Source organism: Vicugna pacos, unplaced genomic scaffold (genome assembly GCF_048564905.1).
Source record: "Vicugna pacos unplaced genomic scaffold, VicPac4 scaffold_109, whole genome shotgun sequence".
Classification (NCBI taxonomy): domain Eukaryota; kingdom Metazoa; phylum Chordata; class Mammalia; order Artiodactyla; family Camelidae; genus Vicugna; species Vicugna pacos.
This window is the reverse complement of record NW_027328789.1, coordinates 855,428-861,499: the sequence shown is the minus strand read 5'-3', so window position 1 is coordinate 861,499 and position 6,072 is coordinate 855,428.

The following is a 6,072-nucleotide window of genomic DNA, read 5'->3' as shown; positions in this document are numbered from 1 at the left end:
CATCTATTTGAACTGATTCTTTTTGTAAATGAAACGATTCCTAAAATTGAAGTTCAGCCTGTGTGTACACACGTTTTCCAGGGTTTACATATCCATTGACATGTCGTCCTCCAAAAGATCGCTCACAGTTTGTTGTCTCAATGATGGACACTAGCTAGAATATCTTTTAAAAATATTTGCCAATATGATGAGAAAAATGATTTTCATTGTTTTAGTTTGCACTTTATGACCAGTGTGGTATTGAGCATTTTACACTCATTAGCCATCTGACTTTTAAAAAGTGAATGATCCCTTTTGTCCTTTGCAAATATTTAAGTGAGGGAGCTTCTTGTTGCTTTGTGACAGCTCTATGTATATTATGAACATTAGCCCCTTGTCTTCATCAACATGTATCACAGAGCTTTCCCTTGTCATTTTTTGCCTTTCATTTTGTTCAGTAGGTTCATTTTTGTTATGGCCCAAAATAAACTTTAGATAGTAAATGTCTTCTTTTTCGGTTTTATTCTTGATATTATTCTTAGAAATGCTTTCTTATAATGGTATAAATTTCTTCTGTAGGTTTTCTTAATCTCTAAGATGGAGATGATAATAGTGCTTGTCATAGTGAGGAGAAGCTGAATTGATATGAGCAAAGAGTTGTATTTGCTCTTATTAGTACTTTCTATTATTTACATCACTTTCTGTAATTTTTCTTGCGGTCATTTTGACTGGAATAGAATTTGTTTTTTCAAGGGGATTCTGTGATTGTCCCAAGACAATTATTGAATTCCTACTTTGCTCTTTAATTTGAAATCCCACCTGTAAAAATACTTATGTACACTAGAGTCTCTTTTTGAGCTCATGATTTATTTCTGTCAATCTTACTTTCCTACACTAGCACTATACCTTACATATTGTAAAAATTTATTTAATATCTCACAGTGCAAATTTTTTGATTTGCTTTTCGATCCCTATTTTTCTTTGCTAGTATTATGACTTCATTTTTCCTGAAGAATTCTAATATAATTTTTTCAAGTTAAAAAAAAGGATAAGTGTTGTCATGGGATTTTTTAGTAATTTTGAATTATCTTTAGGAGAACGTACATCTTTACAAAACTGTTTTCCTCCATACAAAGGTTGATGTCTCTACTTTCACACTTCTTACTTTACCCCTCAGTACAGTCCTGTACTTCCTCCATATACAACATGGGCATTGTTTTTGAGTTTATTCCAGATTATTGTTGATGTTTTTGTTAATTTTTTAAGTGAGAAATTTTTGCTATTATATTTTTTAACTGTTAAAACTGACACCTAGGAAGGCAGATTCGGTTTGTAAATACTCACTTTGTAACTTCTCATTTAAAATTGTAAGTATTAAGTACTCGATACAGAATCCTTTCTTTTCTGTTTTTAAAAATTTGTTTCCAAGATTCTCAAAATGGTCATAGCTAAGTAGTATAGGTGGGGAGAGAGATGGAGAGAGGTAGTGTGGCTCATGTACAAACTGTGAGCACTTTCGTGGCTGCCTTTATGCTGGAAAAGCTGCTGAAGAGTCCAGGTTAGACCAGGGGTGGCTTTGTATGCACTTGAAAGCCAGCTTTCCTGTCTGTATGGTGAAGCCTGGTGGGCGTGGCAGGTAGATGATCAAGGTCGAATGGAGGTTATTGGCTGCACAGAGCTCTGTGTCTGAGAACTGGAGACCATCGCCATGGGAAATGCTTGGTGCCAGGAACAATGCAGAGGAGCTGGGGACCCTGTGTGTTAAGGATTTTCCAGCCCTCGGAGTGAGAAATTCAGACTCTGCATTCAGATCTGAGTTTGAATTCATCCTCTTTAGTTTACTTGTCCTCTGACTTTGGTCAAGCTATATACCCTCTTTCACTTCCTGTTACCTTGTCTCTCAAAGTAGGAGAATTACAGCCTGCTGCTAGAGTGTTTGATCAGGTTAAATAATTTGTGTCTATAAGATGTCACGTACAGTCACAAGCTCAGTGAGAAAAGGGCTGTTGCCTGTTCTTCTGCAACTCAGTGCTTGACAAGACATGGGGGAAAGCCAGTCCGTAATTTGTGTGTGATGCAAGTAGGAACAAAAATAATGTCTTGCCTTTCCCTAGCAGTACTCTTACAGCTTTGCTTCATTTACTTCTTTCCTCCTTTCCTTTCCTCTTTCCCATCCTCCACCAAAAGAGCCTGAGACTCTCTCAGAATAATAGATTCAAATTAATTTAAAGGTAGGCTCATTCTCACGAAATAATAGTAACATAAAAAAAAATCTGTGCACATCCCAGAATACGTTGTATTTGATTTACACACACACACGTGTGCGCACACACACACACACACACACACACACAATCAGGCTACCTCCCACTTGCAGAGGGAGAAGGACCACTTTTTCTGAGTTTTCACTCACTGAGCATGAGAACAATGTCTCTTACACAGACTTTCACCAGGCTTCGTGCATGGTGTTTTTAATTGAATTTCGGCTTTGTAGCCATAGATATAGTCTCCTAATAGAAGAGAGAAAGTGGAGACATAGACATTCTGCTGAGATATTGGTGTTATCATATTTTAGTTGGAACGGACTTAACACAGCATAGAGTCATAACATTTCATGGGTGAGAATCCATTATGTTGTCACTTGGACAAGAACCTGGATCTTCTGCCATCTTGTCCACGTGGGTGAAGAGGCAACTGGGCAGGGGATGGCAGGCATCCTTCTTGCTTGAGTTCCATGTTCTTGCTAGTTTTCATTGCTCAGCTGCCTTTAGTTTATGTACATGAGGCCTCACATGGGAAGGTCACTCTGTCCTGATAGAATGAGTTTCTTATCAGCAAAAAGCTCTGGACCCACTCATATTTCCCAGAGTTTTCTGCTGATCTGCTGACACTTTATATAATTGAGACTTAAGAAAATACTGAATATAAAATCCTTATTGTTATTGTTTGCCCTCGAGTTCCATAGGAATGAGGTGCTGTCTCAGGCTGTCTAAAGTTAGATCTGAACAATGATAGGGTGATAGGTTGTGCTGCTTTACCTCCAACGTCAAAGGGGATTTCCACCTTAGCTTTTAGAATCAGGCAGATTAGTTCAAATCTTGCCTTTACCAATTATTATCTTTGTGTCTTGGGGGAGAAACTGTACTTTTTTGTGTCCAAATTTGTTTATCTGTAAATAAGTTCAGTATTTATTTTAAGGTTTCTGTTTCAGAATTGAATGAGCTAATACTCTCATTTATACCTAAAATAGTGATTGCATGGTTCTATGCTGGTGCCTTGGTAGTTGATTACTAAGGGACTCCGCAGTGAGAATGGGGGTGGGGGACTCCGGGGTAATAGAGCTTATATTCCAGGATATGCTTGTAAAAGACTGGATGTGCAGTGGATTTTTAGTAAATATCTACTCCTTTCCTAATCTGCATTGATTGTGTATATATCTTTATACTAATATATGAACAATTTTTATTGCAATTTAAATATCTTTGTAGTACTTACAATATGTAGCTTTAAAAAATACGTGAAATAAAATGATTTGACTTTTATTTTCTTTTCAATAAACATAACAAAACAAAATAAAAAGAAGAAAATGTTTGAAGGAGTAGAAATAATTTTATTTCTTGGAATCAGTTCCGTATAATAGGTTTTTTGTTCGTGTTGTTAAACAGCATATAAAACTGATAAGTTGTGACATTCTGGAAATGAGGAAACAGTGGAGACATACTACCTCTAATGCAGTCACTTTGTTACCAAGTCCAAACTCGTTCTGCTTGCTGCATGACAGGCCAATAAATCGGGAGATGAGATGTTGGAGTAAGGAATAGTGACTTTATTTGAAAAGACGGCAGACCCAGAAAATGGCATATTGATATCCAGTAGAACTCTCTTCCCCAGGGCAGAATTCAGTCTCCTTTTATACTAAAAAGCAGCGGGGATGTGGCTGGTTGTTGCAAACTTCTTGCTGTACGAATTGTTTCTATTTGAAACCCTTTGTTCCTGCAGCTGTTCATGTGGGTCAAATTATGGTGCCCCCGTATAACCTCCAAAAAAAAGAATTTTTTTGCAACTTGCCATCTGTACATAAGTGTAGAAGAGCTAATATCCTTAAAGATCAGAGCCCGGAGAATAGGCCCTCCTGGGTATTTCAGGCTAAAGGCAACATTCTTTTACAAAAGGTGCAGAAACAGCAAGTCTGAGCCTAGAAAACAAGGTACAGGTTTAAATTCAGACGAACACATCTAACATGGAGTGAAATTTGTTCTTTTCTATTAGAATTACTTTTTCTACCTCATAAATAATTTTAGTAAGAAACATGAGCAATTTTTTTATTTTTGCTTCTTAATAAAGGACTAAAACTACACTTTAGTGAGCAGGGATGCTGTGCGTGCTTTGGGGTCACAGCAAACTCTTGTTGGGGGTGCTCGACCCTGCAACATGTCTGATGCCCCGTGAGTGTTGGTGAGGGTCCCCCTAACCAGGGGCTGTCTTCAGGAACCACCATATGGGCATTGACCTCTGGAGACCTGTTTTTCAGCTGCAGGAAAATTTTTCAGAATCTGTGATGGGAAAATCACTCCAGCTGGGGATAATCAGGGAATAAAGGAAGAGGAAAAGGGCTTGAATTAGAGTAGAAGAGAAAGACAGAAGATCAGGGAGCCTGGGGGCTTGGCAGCGGGGCCTCGGGAGAGAGAGTAGCAGAGAAATGGAAGTGACCGTCTACGGAACCAGCTCCTGCACCTTTCCCCGCACCCAAGCCACACAGCTCTTAATTGGACCCAGGAATCTCTCCTGTCTGGATGTCACCCTGGGCAGAACCTTGAGAATCGAAGGTAAGGGGTGGGCAGCACTCACCTAGCGGGTCACTGAGGACTTTGATCAAATCCACATTGACATTCCCAGTCATATGCCTTCACCTGTTCTTTATCTCAGGATCTGAGAAGCAGGAGCAAGGAACTCAGGGAGAGATCCAGGAAGACATCTGACTGTGTTAAGAGACGACAGTCACAGCGACACTGGGAGTGAAAACACTTGTAGCAAAATAAAATAAATTCAAAACTATTGCATCAGAGCTGCATGTGTGAGAGAGCCTAAGCCTGTCTCAGAGTGCAGGGGACAAGAGGAAAGGAATGGTAAAATTAACACTGATAATTGAAATTTTGTTAAATAGCCTGCTACAGTTAATTTTATCACGTGAATGTATGCAGGTTTATTTCTATGAGCATTTATAGGTTCACGCAACCCCACCAGCCCGTCTTGCCCCCATCGGGGATGGGATTTCTCAAGCACAGTGCCCCTCCTGCTTGCGTGGACCACGCTGCGGGTCCTCGCCTGGGGCCGCACTGCTACAGGACACTGAGTCCCCGAGGCACGATCTGGGATACATGACAGGAACATCTGTGCTCTTGGCTGAGGGCCTCCGTTTCACCCTGCTGTGTAAGAATGCCGGTGACTCAGTTAGAAGCATGCATCCAAGCCGTCCTTCCGTGTCATCACCATGTAGAAGTAGTGTCTGAATCTTCTGAATTTCTGCAGAATGCGGTTTACAGTCACCTTCAACAAGTGAGTGTGTGTCCTCTTTCAAGTGGAGGAATTACTGCCGTTTTCCTGGAACTTACTCACCACTAGTCCATCTGATTTTTCTGTGCTAGGATTCAGTATGGCCTGCTAATAACTCTGCAGTCAGATCTAGAAACCCTGATGAAGAGGATTATTTATTTTCTTTCTTTAGATGATAGAATTTTATTTTCAAAATTGTGAGTTTTCTGTTCTTGGAGGAATTTTTTCGGGGGTTGGATAAACAACTTTGCTCTTACCATCTTTGTGACCTGTTGCTATATGCGTCTCACCTGTCTTCTGTCACTTGTGAGGCGGTTCCATTTGTGACCCTGTCCTGGTTGTTCATGTAATAAAACATAAAATCTGTAAAAGTACAGTCCCTTTTACTCCGAAGACATTCCACAAATACTCCTTTAATCTGTGTGTGGTTTTAACAAGACACAATCATTAGAACATATACTTGCAGGTTGCCAGTGCAAAATCCCCAAATCAATTGTCTAGCTCAACATCTAAAATCTTTCTAATCTACGTTGGATTTGT